Source organism: Lissotriton vulgaris, chromosome 1_1 (assembly GCF_964263255.1).
Source record: "Lissotriton vulgaris chromosome 1_1, aLisVul1.2, whole genome shotgun sequence".
Taxonomy (NCBI): domain Eukaryota; kingdom Metazoa; phylum Chordata; class Amphibia; order Caudata; family Salamandridae; genus Lissotriton; species Lissotriton vulgaris.
In genome coordinates, this window is record NC_141685.1 from 762,262,944 (window position 1) to 762,283,335 (window position 20,392).

The window sequence follows — 20,392 nt, forward strand, 5'->3', positions numbered from 1 at the left end:
CATGGTCGCGAACAGGAAACACGCATCACGAGCGGGCAGGACAAGTGAAACAAGATGGCCACGCTGAAGGACTGGGTTCTTTAAGACCCAGCGGTGCCAGGGCACAACACCTGAAACCTTCGTGGGTAACCTGCTCCGGCGTACGAATCACAGAGACACGGGACACTTCCTTCGGCGTCAAAGATTCAAGGTTTATTTGCTGCAGGGAACACATATCACGACAAGTACAACTCGTGCAACTTGGGGAGACTGCTTCAAATTGGTTCTGTGAATCGCTCCTTTTATACAGTTTTTACCCATAGGACAACATGATACACAAAGGTTTACAACCCGGTTCCCACCATTATCCCCCAGAGGGGTCGCTTTGGTCACTTTGATACACATGAGGTCCGGAACATAAGTGCGGAAACATTTGGCGGTTCCCAACTGTAAAAACCCATCTTCCCAACATTAGTGCATTCCAATCGGCAGTAAAATCAGATCGAAATGGGAACAAGGACAGGTGCAGAGGAAGACGGAGACAGTGGGGAGATCGGAAAGGGTGTAAAAGGGGAGGTATCGGGAAACACGAGATACAGGCATCAAAGGGACGTGCCTAATGAGATGCACGGCTGAGACAATAAACCGGCACGGCGAGATGAGCCTCGAGCGGGGCCATCTGCCTTACAGTATCATCCCCCTCGTCATAAAGACACTTTCAAAGGACATGTGTCTTCCGCAAATATCTTAGGAGTCCCAGGGTCGCGAAGCGGACATCGTCCGTTCGCTGGCTACTTGAGGGCAAGAGACAAAATGGATGCCGTATCTAAGATGGAACCCGTGGGTACAGATGAAAAACCCACCTAACAAACGAACGGTTTAAGTTAGCACAGCGAAACTGCGCACACTTACTAAACTCGTCATTTGCGGTTCATAGATACCAGACTCGACCATATTCGTACGAGTTAAAAACACCACTTATAATTGTCACGGAACCTCAGACGCTCCTTTTGCCCTCATGTAGGCAAGCACTAGTCGGAATCATATTCGATATTCATCAGACCATCGAGATGTTGCTGTAGCATAGCTCTGTCCAACCGAGTCCCCTTGGTAACAGGTGGCTGTCTCATACACGTTGTAGCACAGAGGCCACATAAGGCAGGACCACACTGCACACAAAGGCAACACGTGAACAGGAACACCACAACGACTCCGATGATCATCAGAATCTTCCAACCCCAAGTCGACATCAGGCCCCAAAACCATCCAAGTAGCGTCCAATCCCCTACATCCACGTGTATGGATTCGGAGATCTTATGCAACCTCGAGATGGCTTGATAGACAGTTGGAGCGTTATCTGGAACGAAAATGCAGCAGCTCGAATGGATCACCTTACATACCCCACCTCGATCTGCTAAGATGACATCTAAAACCATACGGTTTTGTAACGTCATAAGTCTATCCGCCTGAAGTTCTGTGGTGATATTACCAAGGGCACTGGCAGTAATATTAGCTGTCGATTCTACCACTCGAGTCAACTGTCTCAGGTTCCTACTATTAACCATAGGTCCCCAAAACGGGAGGAAACCCTTGAAAAAGTCTCCTGCCTCTTGACCGGCAGTATCCTCTTCGCTATGTACGCCTCGCACAACTCTAGTCTTATGATAATCGGCCTCTACAGTGAACGTCGGAGGCAACAGATTTGCAATGAAACATGAGCCCATGAAGTCAGCGGGCAACCATGCGTATGCACGATCATAACAGATAAAGTATGTACCCTTGGCAGCCAGAAACACAGGGGACGAGAACATCGGCAGAATGTAATTTTCAGTGCAAGCACTTGCTCCAAGTCGGGCTTGCGATCTTCGGCCACGACCCATAAGACAAAAATTACCAGTGTGGGGTACGACCCATATTGGAGGCGAGCTCTTAAGCTGCTTTTCACTGGTGAACACACTATATTCACCTCTACTTAGGACCCTATAGGCTTGTACCTCTTCTTCGGGAATAAGCGAGGGATCGTAGATATCACTATCTAAATCCTCTATTGCTATCGACAAAGGTTTTTGATACGAGGTAGGACCAGAGTAGGGAGAACGTGGTTCTCGAATGGGGTGGAAACCCAGTGCGCTTCGAAACATTGTCTGAAATGCTCGAGCAGACCCTTGGGAGCTATACGGTAACACCAGATATGGAATTCCCTTATCCGTAGTATGTGGCATCAACCCACACACCCAACAATTAGTAGTGTTAACCACTAACTGATGCTGATGAAGGAGCTGAATAAAGGAATTGTTGCGGAATTCTACACGTCTAGCCTGTTCGTGTTCGGGTAACATATGAAAGGAATGAGGAGAAACAGTGGAGGTAAGTTTAGGGTCAGGAGTAGGAGTAGGTGTAGCAGAAGGTAAGAAGTAAGACATCATGTAATACACCCCACCCGCCAATAATGCAGAAGCAGTCAAAAACAATACAAATAGTTGGAATATAAAACATTTGGTGCGACTGAGTTGCTGCAGCTTGAATCTATGAGCCTGAGCTCCTTCTAAATCATTCAGCTTCGAGAATGCCATTCCCTACGACCGTCCGCAACGTTTCTTGACGCACTTCGTTCTGTGTAGCAAAGTCAATCCCTAGGAGTTCCCAGGAACCGACGGCCTTTAACCTAGCGTCAAGACCTACTATCCAGAAGGAAGTACGCGCGCGGCCCTACGGCCTTCAATGCACAATATATGCAAAACAATGTCTCTCAGCTGTAGAAGCAAAAGTGTAAGAAATAAAGCTCAATGAATATATACAAAATAATTACAATAGTAGGAATATTCAAAGCTGATCACGGAAAACGGGATAATGCAGTTGTCAATACAGCAAAGCAGGATCTTTTATTAGTCTTTAGTGCTAGATCGCAAAAAGTATCGGGTTTTCCCAGGACGTGTCTGTTCGTTAAACAAAGGATCCGTTGAAGGGACAGCGTCCTGTTGATCAGCTGAGTGTTTTGGTCTTGAGTCTTTTGCTGACAATTGTTCGACAGTGTCTCTCTGCTGCACTGAGGATTCTCCGACAGGCTGCGCGTCGCTAAAAGGTACAAACGCCGGCAATACTTCGGTTTCAGTTGATGCAATGCCTTTCCTCACCCACGAGTCTGCTGGCAACGGGATGGGGACTTTTTTGGTGTGGGTGGCATGCACCCAATTCTTCCGCCCCTCAAGACGAACTGCAGTTCTCGTGGCAAGGAGGACCTGATAGGGTCCGGTAAACCTCGGGTCCAAGTTGTTCTTGCGCGAAAAGTTCCGCGTCACCACCCAATCTCCGGGCTGGAGCTGGTGGCCTGGACCCTCCGTCTGCGTCGGCAATGCTTCGTGAACCTGTTGGTGAATTAACCTCAGTTTAGCAGTCAAGTCATGAAGATAATCGATCAACATTGGGTACTCAAGATCACGAAAAATACCTGGCCTAGGAACCCCCCACACATTCGCAGGACGACCAAACACTATTTCATAGGGACTAAGCCCTACTCGGGAGTGTACAGTCGCCCTAGTTGACAGTAATGCTAAAGGTAAAGCGTCAGGCCACGAAAGAACAGTCGTAGCCTGAATCTTCGCTAGCTTTAGTTTAAGGGTGCCGTTATACCCTTCAACCAAACCAGCTGACTGGGGATGATTGGCGCTGTGGAATTTCTGATTAATTCCAAGGCCCTTACACACACTCTTCATCACACTACCCACAAACTCACTTCCGTTATCTGACCACACGACTCTAGGCATTCCATACCGAGGAAAATATTCCTTCAGCAGGATTTTCGCAGTAGACAAAGCAGTATTGTCTTTGAGAGGATAAGCCTCGATCCATCGGGAGAATGCGCAAACCACAACTAAAACGTATTTCAGGTTATTGCATCGCTCCATATGGATGAAGTCCAATTGAATCACCTCAAAGGGGCATGAAGGGGGAGCAAAACTGCCAGGAGGAGTTGGGGTTCCTTTGCCAGGATTATACATCATGCACACCATACAATTCTTCACCAGACGTTCAGCACATTTCGTGATACCATCATTCTTCCATACAGGGGACAGCAATTTGCAAATACCTTTCGCGCTAATATGTGCTAACCCATGCGCCATAGTCACAACGGCCAGCACATACGCATCCGGTAACATCCATCTTTTCTGATCAGACAAATCAATCCAACAACCATTCGCATCCAACTTTCCCGTACTTTCTTTCCACTTCGTTTTTTCAGTGTCGGTGGCTTCATTCTGGATTGCTTTCACACTCTCGATAGTGTCCTCACACATACTCGATTCTGTAGGCCACCTAACCGAACTCGTCACATACATTCGAGTGCTAAGGTTCCGGGCAGTCTCCTTAGCAATCTCATCCGCAAACGCATTACCACGACCAACATCATCCGTCACCTTACGATGCGCACTACATTTAACAATCGCAACTTGCTTAGGCAACGTCAGGGCATCCAAGAGATCATTCTCAAGCTGTCCATGCTGAATCTTCGTACCATGCGACGTCAAGAAACCTCTCTCTCTCCACAATCGTCCAAAACTATGTGCGACGCCAAATGCATATTGGCTGTCGGTAAACACATTCACACGTTTCCCTTTCGCTAACACACACGCTCTAGTAAGAGCAATCAGCTCTGCAGCTTGGGCAGAATTCTGATTTAATCTTGCAGTCTCAACAACAGTATTCAACGTTACAACAGCATAAGCAGTAGTCACATCGCCATTCGGCAACTTAAAGCATGACCCATCCACATACAGCGTACCATCCGGATCTTCCAATGGGGTGTTTTTAAGGTCCACTCGACCTTTTGTTTCTTCTTCGGTCCTCAAGTAACAATCATGTTCTGCTACTTCATTTGACTCTGTGCTAATTGGTAACAAAGTTGCCGGGTTCAGGACATTACAACGTTTTATTTGAATGTGGCTTGCCAACAGCGTCAGCTCGTACCCAGACAACCTCGCACTCGTCAAGTGCTGAGTTTTCGTCCGATTCAAAAGAGTATCGACTGCATGCGGAACCATCACCGTAAGCATATTATCCATGACCAATCCTGCTGATTGTCGGATGGAGACCGCGGCTGCCGCTGTTGCTCGTAAACAACTCGGCAATGCTCTAGCTACCGGGTCCAAGGTCGAGGAAAAATATGCACATGGACGTTGCTTACCACCAAAAGGTTGCGTTAAGACACTCAAGGCACAACCTTCTCTCTCGTGAACATATAATGTAAACGGCTTGCTATAGTCAGGAGTACCCAACACAGGAGCCGAACACAATGAATCACGCAGTTCAGAAAAACTTTTCTGACATTCTTCCGTCCATGGTAAAGGAGTCGAAACATCCTTGCACGTAAGAGCCACTAATGGTTTCGCCAGCAATGAAAAATTAGGAATCCATTGCCTGCAGTACGACGTGATACCTAAAAAGGCACGCACATCTCTTTGGGTTGTTGGCACAGCCATTCGCGCAATTGCTGCAATTCTCTCCGGGGTCAACCTCCTTCCCTCCTTTGACAATAAGTGACCTAGATAGGTTACTTCTTGACAACAATATTGGAGTTTAGCAGGTGACACCTTGTGATTTAACTCACAGAGATGTTGCAGCAACGACACCGTAGCAATTTTGCAAATGTCCTGAGTATCTGCAGCTACCAATAGGTCGTCGACGTATTGGATTAAGGCCGCACCAGCCGGCAACCTAAACGCATCCAGTTGACCCTTCAAGGCTTGACTGTAAATCGATGGACTTTCACAGTAGCCCTGAGGAGCGCGTTTGAACCGGAAGCTGCGTCCACCAAGAGAGAAACCGAAAAGGTCTCTGCTCTCCTCGGCAATCGGGATGCTGAAAAACGCATTTTTCAAGTCAATCACCGAAAACCACGATGCAGAAGCTGGAATCAGAGTCAGTAGCGCCGTGATGTCAGGCACAACGGGGAATTGAGGAACCACAATTTTATTCACCTCCCGTAAATCGATAACAAAGCGATAAACAGGCGGCTTCGAAGGATCAGTACGTTTAAGAATGGGCAGTACAATTGTTGCCGCGCGATGGAGAACTGGGACAATCCTTTAGCGCGGGTGACTACGGAGGTTTGCCGACTGCTAATCCCGGCGAGGCTACATTGTTTCCTTCTCCGTTGCTGCCTTTCACCATGGACGCAGACTTGCTACCTCTCGACATGGATCCGCTGACGCGGTTGCTTCTTCACATGGCTGCTTATTCCTCACGCGCTAAGCCCCCATTTCCTAGTGCTTTGCAATACTTGGTGGCCTTGCAACCGGCGTCCCTTTGGATTGCGGAATCCGCGTGTGCTTGGGTGTACTTGGACCATCTTGGGGGGCTTCTTCTCCACCGTGAGCGGCCATCTTGCCTCTTTGTTCTTTCTGATGCGGATTCTTCTCCGGCGCCATTTCTGGATGGACGCTTGAGATCTGGCCAGGGTTAGACAGGCCCCCACGCACATGGACTGTTTCAGGTGGGCAGGTGCGGACTCGGGATGGGGTACCTCCTCGGCGCGGAATGTAGTGCTATACTGTCTCTTTCCCGATCTATATTGTACTTTGTGATCTTTGATTTGGCTGTCATGTCTGGGGGAGAGAGTGTTTTAGGGTCGGGGTAGTCCGGGTGATATGGGATTGGCCCTCCTCGGGGGTGGGGTTTCTTGGGAGTATTAGATTAGATTGCTCTCTTTTGGATTGCTCTTTTCTTGCTCCCCACGACTTCTGTGATGCGATAACCTTTTTCTTTTTTCTTTCTCTTCTCTTATTCTTATTCTATATTTCGGGTTTATGGGGCGACAGACACACTGCTAGGGGGGGGTAGGCCGTAGCCTTTGCATGCGTGTAGGGTGGGGGGTGGGGGGATGGGATTTTATTTTATTTCCGTTTCTATGGTGCCTTGTTTTTCTCTCTTATTTTCTTTCCACTTTGTTCTGTCTTGGGTCTGCGTAGGTGATGCTGGTGGACGGGTGGCGGTAGATTTGTTATGATCCTGACTTTGATATTCCTGTTGCATGCTTAATGGGCCGCCAGGCCGCCTGGGATGCTGGGCGCAGTGTGCCTTGGTTGCTATTGATATGTCGTGCCTACGTGAACCCTGCTTTTTATTTTATGGTTTTCCTCTCTATTCTAATGGAACTGTTTGGACTTTAATGTTTGCTAGGACTCGGAATACAGACTTAAAAATCCAAAATTAACCTTCATTGCTCCTTCGGCGTAATAGCATGTGATCTCCAGTGTAACTGACGACTAATTGTTTATTGATATTGCCGCGCTATTGCGTCTCCGTATTGCTTGCTCCTGTGCCTAACCAGTTTTCGTGGCCGGCCTCAGGGTTGTGGGCCCGTATTTGTATTTCTTTGGATGCACCAATAAAGGTTTTCAAAAATTTAAAAAAAAAAAAAAAGAATGGGCAGTACAGGGCTGTTGCACACGTTTCCCCTAGTCTCTTCAATGACATCTTTCTCGATCAGATCATAAATGATCGCTAACAGTGCTCGTTCACCATCAAGGGAGATACGATATTGGGGAATACGTGGCAATCGTACATTAGATTTCAACTGAACAACATATGGTGAGATATCAAGTAGGCCCACATCATTTGGACCCGTTGCCCACAAAGACGCAGGAAGAGAACTCAATTCCGGTGGGAGCTTATCGAGGGACAAGTACATGGGAGAGACAACCCTCTCTCCTAACGTAAGCTTTACACCCGCAGGAGAACAATACAAAGTCGCATACAAACGTTTAAGCAAATCCAGGCCCAAAAGATTTTCACCACAACCCGTGGTTAGAATCAACGGAGCTTCTAACTCACGTGGCCCAATTTTAAGGGGCAAAGGGCGCGAAACTGGATTGCTAACGGGGGCGCCAGAGAATCCAACGGAAACATTTGTTAAGCCAGACAAAGGTGCGCCAGGGAGTTTCGAATGCTTAATGGAACTTTTCGCTGCACCAGTGTCCAACAGAAAAGGCTCAACGACGCCCGATGTAGCAACTGGGACGTAAGGCCCTCTCTGATCAACCGGAACTGATACCACTCCCTCTCCTTGTCTTTGGCTGTCCTAGTAATTACTGTCGTCAGTTCCCTGATCGACGTAATAATCGTCTACATTGTACTGCGCAGATCGTCCTTGCGACGAACCACGTTGATCGAAACAATTATCGGAATTTGATGAGTTATCTGAGCGATCGTTCTGAGCACCACGACCTCTACCACGTGATGCCTGCTGTGAACCACCACGACCCCCTCTAGACGAGTTACCACTATTACGTTCATTTAGAACAGGACAATTGAATTTAATATGACCCTCTTGTCTACAATAAGCACATTGATTGTACCCTAACGAAGATCTTTGGGAAGAGGAGTCATTACGAGTTTGAGATCGGTTCGATTGCGGCTGCGATCTATTCTGTTGCGAATTATTCTGATTTGAACGTGGGGGATACGCTTGCTGAAGCAGCACTTTAGTTTTTAACTCTTTCGTCTTTTTATCAGCACGGTCATTCTCTTCTTTCTCTCTGTTCTCATAATATTGTGCCGTAGCCAATATCTGAGCCGAAGTAGAAACAGCCCATGCACTTTCTGAATTCCTCAATTTATTGCTCAAATCGGGCAGCAAGTTCGAAACAAATTTATCCACGAACAACCTTTGACCACCCTCAGTGCTCATATCCTGGCCACTATGGTCGATGAATGCCTCCTCGAACCTCGTAAAGAAGTCGGAAACACTCTCGTCCTTCTTTTGCTTACAAGCCGACAATTTGTCCCAATTTACCCTCATAGCCGGCATAAGAGTTTTCATTAATGTTATTATTCTTTGGGGAAGATCAGTAATCAGCTGGTCGGGCTTAGCACCACCAACTTGTCCGGCATCTGCCGCTACAATGGCAGCCCAAGCACCACCTAATTCATTCGGATGGTTTTCATGGCGAATCTTAGCCCATACCGGCTGCGGTACGACATTGCCAAACAACATGTCGATATCGGCAAGATTCATTATCGTAGCATCCACAAGCTGCGATAATTCTTTGTAATACCCCGCTGGATTTTTGCGAGGGTCAGGCAAAGATTGCTTCACCTGTAACACCTCTGATCGCTTCCACGGGAGATGTATCCATACTCTCTGGAAGAACGGCAAGATCGGAGGAGCAGCTGCGGGGTTACCTGGCATCCAAACTGGCGGAACTTCCCGCATAGGATACTGACCAGACTCATCCGGCTGTCTTTCGACATCCTCAACAAACAAGGCTTGAGGTATGGGCGTGGGACGAAAAGATAGCAATCGTTCAACAGCACGTCGAACATTAGTATCCACTATCAGTCCAGTCGAAAACTGAAGCTGTAAATCAGACAACGCGGTCAGCACCTCGTCAGGTGCGTCGGCCGATATCTGATCACGAAGAACCTTACACATTTCCTCGAACACAAATCTTTGGGTTGGTATATTGAACTGACAAAACGTGTCGAGCACAACGCGTGGTGGATTTCTAAGGGGGTGCGTCATCCAACCCATCGCCATATTATATAGCGAAGCACGTTCCCTGTTACCAGGAAGCTGACTACGTCTCTGAGGACCATCTGAACCAGCGGACCCAAGAACAGGTCCGAGCGAATGAAAGAAGCTAGCCGCAAGAGGAGAATTACGACTACGAGTAGAGGGAGAAGCATAGGACACAGGACTAACAAGTGAAGGAGTAGAAACAGAAACAACAGCAGGGGTTAACAAAGCAGGAGCAGTAGCGTGAGCAGGAGTATGTGGAAGCGGAGGAGCAGTAGGAATAGAAACAGACGAAGGAGCAGAAACAATCGGAAGAACGAGTGCAGGTTGAGGAACAGGCAAAGGAAGAATAGGTGCAGGAACAGGTACAGGGGGAATCACAGGGGCTGTGGTACCCTGTACGTACGGAGGTGGCGATTTCATAAGATAGGACATTAAAGGATCCTCAACTGACTCATCCTTCTTTTCCGACTCCGTAGGCAAAGTAGGATAGCATTTATCTATAGTCATACGCTGTAATCTATCAAACACTTCCTTTTCCCTAACCTCCTTATCATGCTGGAACTGCTCTGCTTTCTTTACAATGGTACCAGCACTATCTCGCTGATTTCGTTTAGTCTGTCTGATGTCTTTCTGTCGGGCTTTTTTACGCCACAACCGAAAGGCATCAAACATGGCCGGCCTTGACTTCGTCGCGAACAATTTAACCTCTAGATTATCTAAGATCGGGGCCTCGAAGCTACCATGTGGTGGCCAACGAAGGTCACCATCTTTCTTCGTATATTTGATCCAGTATTCATTAAAAGTAATCGGGCCTAGCCCATGTTTGCTGTATAGTTCATAAGTGGGAGTTCCAACCGGAGGTATCAGACACGAGTCCTCCAGTCGGGAATCCGTACCACAAGGTCTGAAACAACTAAACAAAGTACTGCGGCCAGGCATCTTGCACACTAGCCGAGTTTCACAAACTTCAAGGGTTACGGGATTTACCAAGTCCCAGCAAAGAACAAAACCCTCGGTTTTTGGCGGCTGCAGTCGTCAAACAACACAACAAAGTACGCTAGCAAAGTGTCACCGACAAAAACACTCACACAGCGTTAACAACAAAAACACTCGCTAAAGTGTCAACAACCAAGAACTCTGGGAGCGACCCACAAATACTTAACTCAAAGATCGATGGCGTCTCCAGGAAGGCCCGTCAATCGTCTCGCTATACCAAGGTCTACGCCAGGCGCCAAAACAGGTCTACAGTCAGGGCAGCAGTCCGTCGCAGCCGTCAGGAGGCGGGAATCTTCGCGGGAAAAGTCTTCGGGCCACTTATTTCGACAACAGGATCGATGAAGCGGAGTGCACCTTCCCTCGGAGATTTCACACGAAGTTCCTCGCGATCGTCGGGCTTGGACCGGTACCACTGATGCAGCCCCACGTTGGGCGCCAACTGAAGGAATGGGTTCTTTAAGACCCAGCGGTGCCAGGGCACAACACCTGAAACCTTCGTGGGTAACCTGCTCCGGCGTACGAATCACAGAGACACGGGACACTTCCTTCGGCGTCAAAGATTCAAGGTTTATTTGCTGCAGGGAACACAGATATCACGACAAGTACAACTCGTGCAACTTGGGGAGACTGCTTCAAATTGGTTCTGTGAATCGCTCCTTTTATACAGTTTTTACCCATAGGACAACATGATACACAAAGGTTTACAACCCGGTTCCCACCATTATCCCCCAGAGGGGTCGCTTTGGTCACTTTGATACACATGAGGTCCGGAACATAAGTGCGGAAACATTTGGCGGTTCCCAACTGTAAAAACCCATCTTCCCAACATTAGTGCATTCCAATCGGCAGTAAAATCAGATCGAAATGGGAACAAGGACAGGTGCAGAGGAAGACGGAGACAGTGGGGAGATCGGAAAGGGTGTAAAAGGGGAGGTATCGGGAAACACGAGATACAGGCATCAAAGGGACGTGCCTAATGAGATGCACGGCTGAGACAATAAACCGGCACGGCGAGATGAGCCTCGAGCGGGGCCATCTGCCTTACAGTATCATCCCCCTCGTCATAAAGACACTTTCAAAGGACATGTGTCTTCCGCAAATATCTTAGGAGTCCCAGGGTCGCGAAGCGGACATCGTCCGTTCGCTGGCTACTTGAGGGCAAGAGACAAAATGGATGCCGTATCTAAGATGGAACCCGTGGGTACAGATGAAAAACCCACCTAACAAACGAACGGTTTAAGTTAGCACAGCGAAACTGCGCACACTTACTAAACTCGTCATTTGCGGTTCATAGATACCAGACTCGACCATATTCGTACGAGTTAAAAACACCACTTATAATTGTCACGGAACCTCAACGCCAATTGGCGACCGCATGAGCAAGTGCACAAGATATTTCCCCACGAGCATGCAAACAGCGTCCCCAAACCGGAAAAATGCATCGCAAACGGGCGAAACAAGCATTTCCACATGGTTGCGAAATTCTGCGTAGCAGACAGATTTTTTACCATTTTGCAGAACTTTGTGTAAAGCGACTATGCAAATTCCGCCCACCTCTAGCTGTGCCCTCCCTCTCCATGCTGTAGACGTTCCTGCACATGGTAAGGCAACAACAATTAGAAACCATTTTGGCATAGTGTCACTCACTAGGAGTAGTTAAATATTGGGATTGTTAGGTTAGTAGGGTACTGGATAACTACTTTGCAACATCACCCCCTGAAACTCACAACTAACACGGTATAAGTCAAGGCAGTCTGTTCTTAGTCTCTCTCTACTTTTCATACCCTGATCTCTGTTCAGAATCAGTGAACCTGCCCTCTTCTCTGTTTTTCTAAGCTAAGCTACTCAAAATGTATGTGCTTTAAAAACTGCCAGTTAGGTTTACCCCAACGGATCTTAATTTATTTTTGATCACCCAAAAATGTCAGTACATCTCACTCACCCATAAGTCACTGCGGAGTACCACTGACCTATAATCCACAGTGGAGTTGGTATACACCCACAGATTTCAGTGGGCTTCACTCACCTTAATGTCCTCTCAATACAGTGTTGTGATGTCTCTCTCACACAAAGACTTCAGTGTAGTTTCATTTACCAATCAACTTCATAAGGAACTTCATTCACTCTTAGACTTAATTAGTGTCAGTGACACAGCTCATTGGAGTCTGAGCAAACTATAGATGTCTTAAGTCTCACTCACCTAGAGGCTTAGAAGAAGTCTCATTTGGCTATAGACTAGAGTGAAGTCTCACTGAGCCATAGACTTAAGTGGTGTCTCACTTACAAGTAGATGTCAGTTGTGCTTCACACACACGTTGATTTCAGTGGAGTCTTACCCACTCTTCAATAGAGTTCCGCTCCACCTTAGATTTCATTTTCTCCAAGACTTTGGTAAAGCCCCAAAGATGACCGTATCTCTCATCGATTCATGAAACATAATGTAGACTCACTCACCTGTAGACTTCAGTGGTGCCTTGTTAACACAAATACTTCAGTGGAGTTTCACTCACCCATACATTTCAAGAGTGTCATACAGCCATAAAAAGGAAGGAGTCTCATCCACGTATACCTTTCAGCGGAGTCTCACTCACTCATAGACTTTAATGATGTCATCATTAAGCCTCACTTAACCTTTGACCTCAGTGAAATTCCCCCACCCACAAATGCTAAGAGTTTCATGGACACCAGAGGAGTCTCAAGCGTCCTTCCTTAAACATCAGTGGCGTCTCGTTCAGCCATCGGGATGATGGGGCATCACTCACTCAGACTGCTGTGGGCCTAAGCCACCTTTCATTCTCTCTAAGCTATAGAATTCAGCAATGTCTGCCTCACTCATGACCTTCAACGGAGCCCAAATTACATCTCTTATCATAAACATCAGCTAGATGGTATTCACCCATAAACCTCAGTGAAATTACACTACTAAACCTCAATGAAATCTCTTTCAGTCCTAGGCATGACTGGAGCCCCAATCAACCCAAGACATCCGAGGAGTCTTAGCAATAACCTTTTGAGAAGTTTCACTCAACCTTTAATGTAATTGAAGCTTTCCTCTGCCATAGACATGTGTGGAGTCTTCGCGTACTCACTAACTGCAGTACTATTTCAATCATCCATTTACCTGAGTGGAGCCTCACTGATCCATGGGGTCAATTAGTCTCACTCACTCAACCCTTACTGGACGTTCACTCAACAATAGACCCAAGGGAACTTTCACCCATTAGCGTCAGTGGGGCTTCTTGTATAGACTACGGGGATGAGCTTCAACCATAGACTACAGTGGTGTCACACTGATACACGTGAATGGAGTCACACTGGGTGTAAGACACAGGTTACGTTTCATTCATCAGTAGACTATAGAGAAGTCTCACTCACTCAGACTCACACAGACCTCGGTGTGGTCTTACTCTTGCAGAGTAAGATGACAATAGTTCAGTAGCGTCTTACTCAACTCTCCGCTTCAGTCGAGCCAAACTCACAGTAAGGCTACAATGAAATTTCACTCACTCTTTGAAAACAGTAGCATTAAACTCACCCTTAATCTTCAGTGGAGTCCAACTCATTCACAGAATTCAATAAAGTCTTACTCGGCTATAAAACGAAGTCAAACTCATTAAGCCAGAGATTTCATCCGAGTCTAACTAACCCATAAACCTCAATGGTGTTTCATCTCCTTCAGATTTCATTAGTGCCACTCTAATAAAAAGACTTGAGTGGAAACCCTTTCACTCATACAACTCAATGGAGTGACATTCACACAAAGAATTAAGTGGAACTTTAATCACCCATAAATGTCCACGATGACTCACTCACCCATAAATCCCTGTGAAGCACTGGCAGAGGGACATCCTTTGTGTCTAAGAGGTAAATGCTCGTTGAGGGTAAGCCGTGGCCAGTCATGATTGGTGAACTTTCAACAAAAGGGTGACATAAATGGCAGCCGCGAAGGCTGGAAAAGACTAAGGAGCATATATATTAACAAGTCACCTTGCTGCACCCCATGATGGGGAAATGGCAGGAATGCGCTGTACTTAACATTGTACAGCACATTCCTGTTGTTTCCCAGCGATAGCGCACAATGTGCTGCCTAGCACCAACGCAGGCACCCTTGCACCGTGGTACAAGGGTGCTTGCATTGTACTGAGAATTGCTTTTGTGCAGTAAGGGACACCTTCCTCCACAAAAACAATCCTCAGAGGCTTTTGCAGCACACGCAGAAAGTGAAAACAATGAGGAGAAATAAAGATATGTCTTCTTGTTGGGCCTCTGGTGGGGAGGCGTACAATTCTGACGCATTCCCAGGTCTACGGCTCTTGGTAAATCTGGGGATTTGTTAGATTACATGGGTAGATGCGTGGGAACACCCAAGCTTCACCATGTAATGTCCTCACCATACAGTGTAACGCACGGCAGAGACTTGCACTGCCTTGTGTTACCCTAGATTTAGCTAGCCACGCAGAGTGGCCTTGCGTGGCTTGATAAATCTCATTGTAGGTTTCACGCCACCCTGCGTCACCTTGCGTGGGGCAGGGCAATGCAAAACTTATGATAAATATGCCCCTAACAGTGGTGTGGATTATTTACAAGAAACTGTTGCATCGGCATTGATGCGTCAGTTTCCCTGCGCGCTCAACCTTTGTGTCTCCATGGATGCGCTGTATTAACAATACAGCGCACCATGGCACAAGGATTGACAGATGTATCCGAATTTTTGACGCATCTGTCAATGCTAAAGTCACGCAGTGCTGGAGTTGTTTCGCAAGCACGACGCAACTCCAGCAATGCCTTGGAGGCCTATTCTTAATACACTGCATCACTAGTTAGTCCTGCTCCGAGCAGGCATAGGGTTTTGATGCAGTGGCATCCTAGAAGTGACGCAGTAAAATCTTGTAGATTTCAATGCGTCACTTCTACAAGGCTTTCCTGCGTGGTAACGCCCACCGTGCATACATTATGCCGGACGCAGGTAAAATGTGGTCAGGGCTTTACAAGGTGACGCATCTCCCTAGATGAGTCCCATTGTAAATGGGCCGCAACGTGGCGCATTGTTTATGCTGCGACACAAAAAGTGATGCAACGGCGGTAACAAGTGTCGCAAGGGGCTTGTACATCTGCCCCACAGAGTGAACTGCACACAGGGAGAGAGCGCAAAGCAAGCAAGACATAATTTCTTTAGCGGTGTTTCAAGAAGTTTTTGGGGGGTGTAGTCCTTTCTAAAAATAAAATAAAAAATGTGAATAAGAATACATTTTGGAGCACAATTTGATAAAACGTGACATAGGGTCTGAAGGAGCACACTTAAAATAATCCTGTATCTTCATTATCGGCCAACTAAGCCTGACCCTCACCAGGCGGGGTTAGGTTTATCCCGTCCAAGAACCCTCTATGCACAGCTATGCCTTCTTCAACAAAGAAAAGCCGTACTATGCCACGTATTGCCCCCATTATGTAAGATATGCACCTCGTCCCCAGAGAGGGTCAAAGATCAGTTGGTGCCCGGCTCGAAAAGTTACAGGTCACTGACGAAGTAAGGAGCGTGACTGGAACCTGACAGACTCAGTTCTATGGTCAATTGAAGGACGTTCTTTCTTTTCCCCAGCCCTTCTGAGAACAAGATCTGCAATCATGAAGTCCAACCAACAAACGGGCAGGCGAAACCTTCAGAATTCAATTGCATCCGATAACAATTGCGTCTCAAAGTTTTTCTAGGTTGGAAAGGACTATGCAGATAAGTGATAGGAGCTGGGGGACTGGGCTGTGAATTTGTTTAAGCAGGGTCTTGTTTTCCAATCACAATGGAAGTCAATGCATTATGAAGGAAATCAGTTGTTATAATTAACAAAAGGGGGAGAGAGAGAGATAGGGGGTGGATTCCTTCTCCCAAACAATATAAATAAACAAGAATCCACCTGATAGGGCGATGTGTTCCCTACTGTGGTGGGGAGCACATAGTGTTTTTAAAATACCCCTCACACACCAACAGGACCCTTGGTGTCATGCTTCATCATTGGGGTCTTTGCACCCCTCTACGGGATGCGGCGTGCTGTGACCTACGACTACGCGGGAGCACTGATCATACAGACTATGCGTGGTGAGTGTGAGGGTTGGTTGCGAGTATGTGGTGAGGTAGTTTAAGTGAGTGAATGGTTAAAAAGTGCCTGGCTCGTGGGGTAGGTCAGAATTATTTTAATGAGCCCCCGAGCTGGTACTATTAAAATGGGTGCAGATTGAGGTGATTATGTGATATTAAGCACATCACCTCTTGGGTGCGTCAACATGTTTCGGAGATCAACTCCTTCTTCAGGACAGGGTGCACCACACCCCACCTTACTCACGACACCAAGGGTCCTGTTGGTGTGTGAGGGGTATTTTAAAAACACTATGTGCTCCCCACCGCTGTAGGGAACACATCGCCCTATCAGGGAAATCAGTTGTTACCCTTTTATGGAAGACATATCTTTGCTACCAAGGAGTAGAAAGCGCAACTGCTTTGTTGCCACAGGTTTCCCAGGAACGAGTCACTAGTAAATACTCTGGTCTACCTTAAATACTTTCATAACTTTCCACTAATGCAGAAGGTGATACTCGACATTCGGTATCTCGTGGCCCCCGATTTGACTAGAACGCAGATGATTTGCCTCACCACAGGTGCACTCTCCTCCTTAACCTTAGCAAGCTTTTGCACCCAAACCGTCGGATAGTAAATTCGCTTGCCTGTAGATTGGCTTCATTGTTGCATGAGCTCCCCTCAGAAACGATGGAGCCATTGCTGACAGCTGAGTCTCCGTCTGCCAATGAAGTATCTGCCAGTAGATGGGTGGTTTCTGCAGTTTGGTGCAATGATCCCTTTATAGAACCACTCAATGAACAGCAAGTTGGGATCCTCCAATTTGCCGCCTGATCAAGGCTCATTATGCAAGCTTCCAATTGTTTCCAGGCTTCTGAGTGATTAACAGAATCTGTTTCTTTTTGCAATTTTAACCTAATTCTGACTTTCTTTATAGGACCTTATTCTGAGTCTTTAGACCCGTGACACTTTAAGATGATCATTTGGAAAACTACTTTCCTGTTAGCAATTATTTAGGCTAGGAGGGTTGGTGAAAAGCTAACCATTACAGCTTTATGGCCACTTACTCTATGCTCGAGAAGTAAGGTTACTCTCTGGGTCAAATAATTTTTCCTGCCAAAAGTTGTGTCTTCATAAATAATCAGGCAACAAAGTTGACTTCTTTATTCCCCTCAACCGTCCACCAATGAAGAAAGGCAGTAGTGGAATTAACCCAGAACGGTCGCAAGCCACTAAATTTATAGTGGTCATGTTCTTTGGTGAGGGCTACTCTGCTCTATCCACTAGACTAGAGACATGGCTTCTGATTGAACCTCTCTCAGGCTCCATCGTCCCTCTTCAATATGCTGGTCCTTCTCTATTAGGGTGATCCACGCCAGGAGAAAAGCACCTTGTTGCTCTAATCTAACAACATTTCTCCTTTTTTCAACTCTTCATTAGGAGAGAGGGTAAAGACAATCATCCATTTATATTTTACTCTTCATCGGAGGGAAGACCCTTTGGTGCTCCAACATCATCCGTCCTCCAGTGGGAGGCAGAGGGAGGTAGGAAGGGCTACTGACTAATCTCACCTTGTTCTTCATCTCTAGGGGTGCCCTGCCATAAGGGGCTATTAGCATCTATGCCTACAAGCAAATAGACTGTAGTGTGGCGTTATTTGTTTGCTGGTGCATATTAATGTCACCACTGAGCACTTTTTTCCACTTATTTATTCTCATGACTTGATTAGGGCCACTACCCTGGTCAATTTAGGACTCTGTTTCGTACAGGAATTGGTGAAAAATGTCAGCAAGATAGCAAGCTTCTTCTTAAATCAACAATTAACTTTTGTTTCTAAAACTGGATTTAATAATTTCAAGCTCTTCCTGCCAAAAGGGAGATTATTAAAATGCATTGCACCCCTTTTCTGCTCTCCAGATGGGAGATTGCATCTTAGTGAATGGCGGTGAAGGCATCACGTTTTGGCTCATTTTGATGGCCTCCTCCAGGCCTGCTTTATTTAAGTTGTTATTGACTCCTAACTGTGTTGGAGCATTATGTGGGGGATCAGGACCTTATATTTTCAGCTACCATTTCTGGGAGGGATCATCATTCTAAAAGCCTTAATTAGGTGTGCCCCAGAAAACCTCCTGTTACTTCCCTGCCGTGGAGTTACCATTACTGGTAGTTTCCAGCACCATTCCTGGGTAATGTGGAGATGTGTTGGAAAAGAAAAGATGTTCTGGGCAGGGTGGTTTGGCAGTGGGGAAAATAAGAACCCTCCTCCCACCCCCCACCCCAACCCCCGTTCAAAAGACCTCAGTATCCTCTTTTACTTCTATGCAACACTCTCCTTTAGATATCAATAAGCTATAAAATCCAAAAGTGGAAAGCCTCTTCAGGACCCAATTGTGCATTATTATTTAGGGCAGGGTGTCCAAAGTCGGTTCAGTACAGCTGCATCGATGTCCACCTTTTAAGGATAACCACTCACTATGTAAATAAATTAAGTTTAGATTTTGGACTTGTAAATGTATCTTATGTGGATTTCCTGTAAATCTGGCAACACTCCTGAAACTAAGGTAGACAATCCTGATGTAGGACAACAGAATCATACTCCGCCATATGGTCAAGGGCGGTCAGTAGTAGTGCCAGTCTGCTTTTCTAAATGACCCATATCACAAATGGCATTTTTTGACTCTGTTGTAAATGGTTCGAAAAAGCAGAGGGCAGCTCAATGTACATTTCCTAGACAGGAAAACAATAATATGTGGAACCGCTTGGAGCAGATGAAATGTACTGAGGTATGGGAGCCAGAAGGTGCATGGAGGGGACACACCCTGAGATGCATGTGCCTGTTAAGAAGAACTAACTCTTTGGAGTACGTGGAGAAGTGTGGCTCAATGGTTAGAGTGGCAGACCTTGATGCAGAGCTCTGGCCCGGGACCAGGGTTCGATTCCCACCTCGGCGGGTCTCGGGCTCAAAAATTCCTCGGACCTGATATTCTCGCCTCAGTGCCTATTCCAATCATGGGTCCCACGCTGCAACTCTGGGCAATAGCTTGCTTAATCTCCACAACGGCCCCAACAGCGCTAGGATGCCTGGCTTCACCCAGGGTGCCTAGGAGTGGACACTTCACAGGGAAAGCCAGGAAGGGTTCCACAGCGGTATGAGTAATAGCGCCACGAAACCGCTTGGTAGCAGTGCGCTCTACAAATACTTTACATTTACATTTACAAGGCATGGTGTATGAATTTCTCTACAGCTTCGCATACCTCAACAGTAACTCAAGAAATGCAACTTTGTAAAAGAACTCCTTAACTGTAATGAACCCATCATTTCTTTTTTTTACTTAAGAGTAAGCTACTTACCTTAGGTAATGTTATTTCTGGTGGATTAATTGTACCTGCATGTTCCTCTCTTTCTGAATCCAGTAACGTGCCTGACTGGATCCAAAAAAGTTGAAATAGCTTTCTTGCGCTGGTAAGTGGCACAGCAGTGCCAACTTGACTCCCCGGATGTGATGTTATGGAGCTACATGCGGCATCACATCGGCACTCTGATCTCAATTCCAGTAATTTCTTTCCACACCAGGGAGGAAGATATGGACAAAACTGGATAAATAGAAGTGCATAGAGCTAACCTGGAACCTTATTCAGCTTGCAAAGATTGCCCTTTAGAATCGGAAGGTGCCCCTCTTGGGATAAGGAATCTGCAAGTGAGTATCCAACCGAAAGTCTGATAGCTAAGGTAAGTAACTTATAACAATCATAAAGAAACTATTTGTGGGCTCCAATCATGAACCTCTCAGAAGCGAGGACCAAGCTAGGGTTCCTGAGGCCTAACAAAGGTA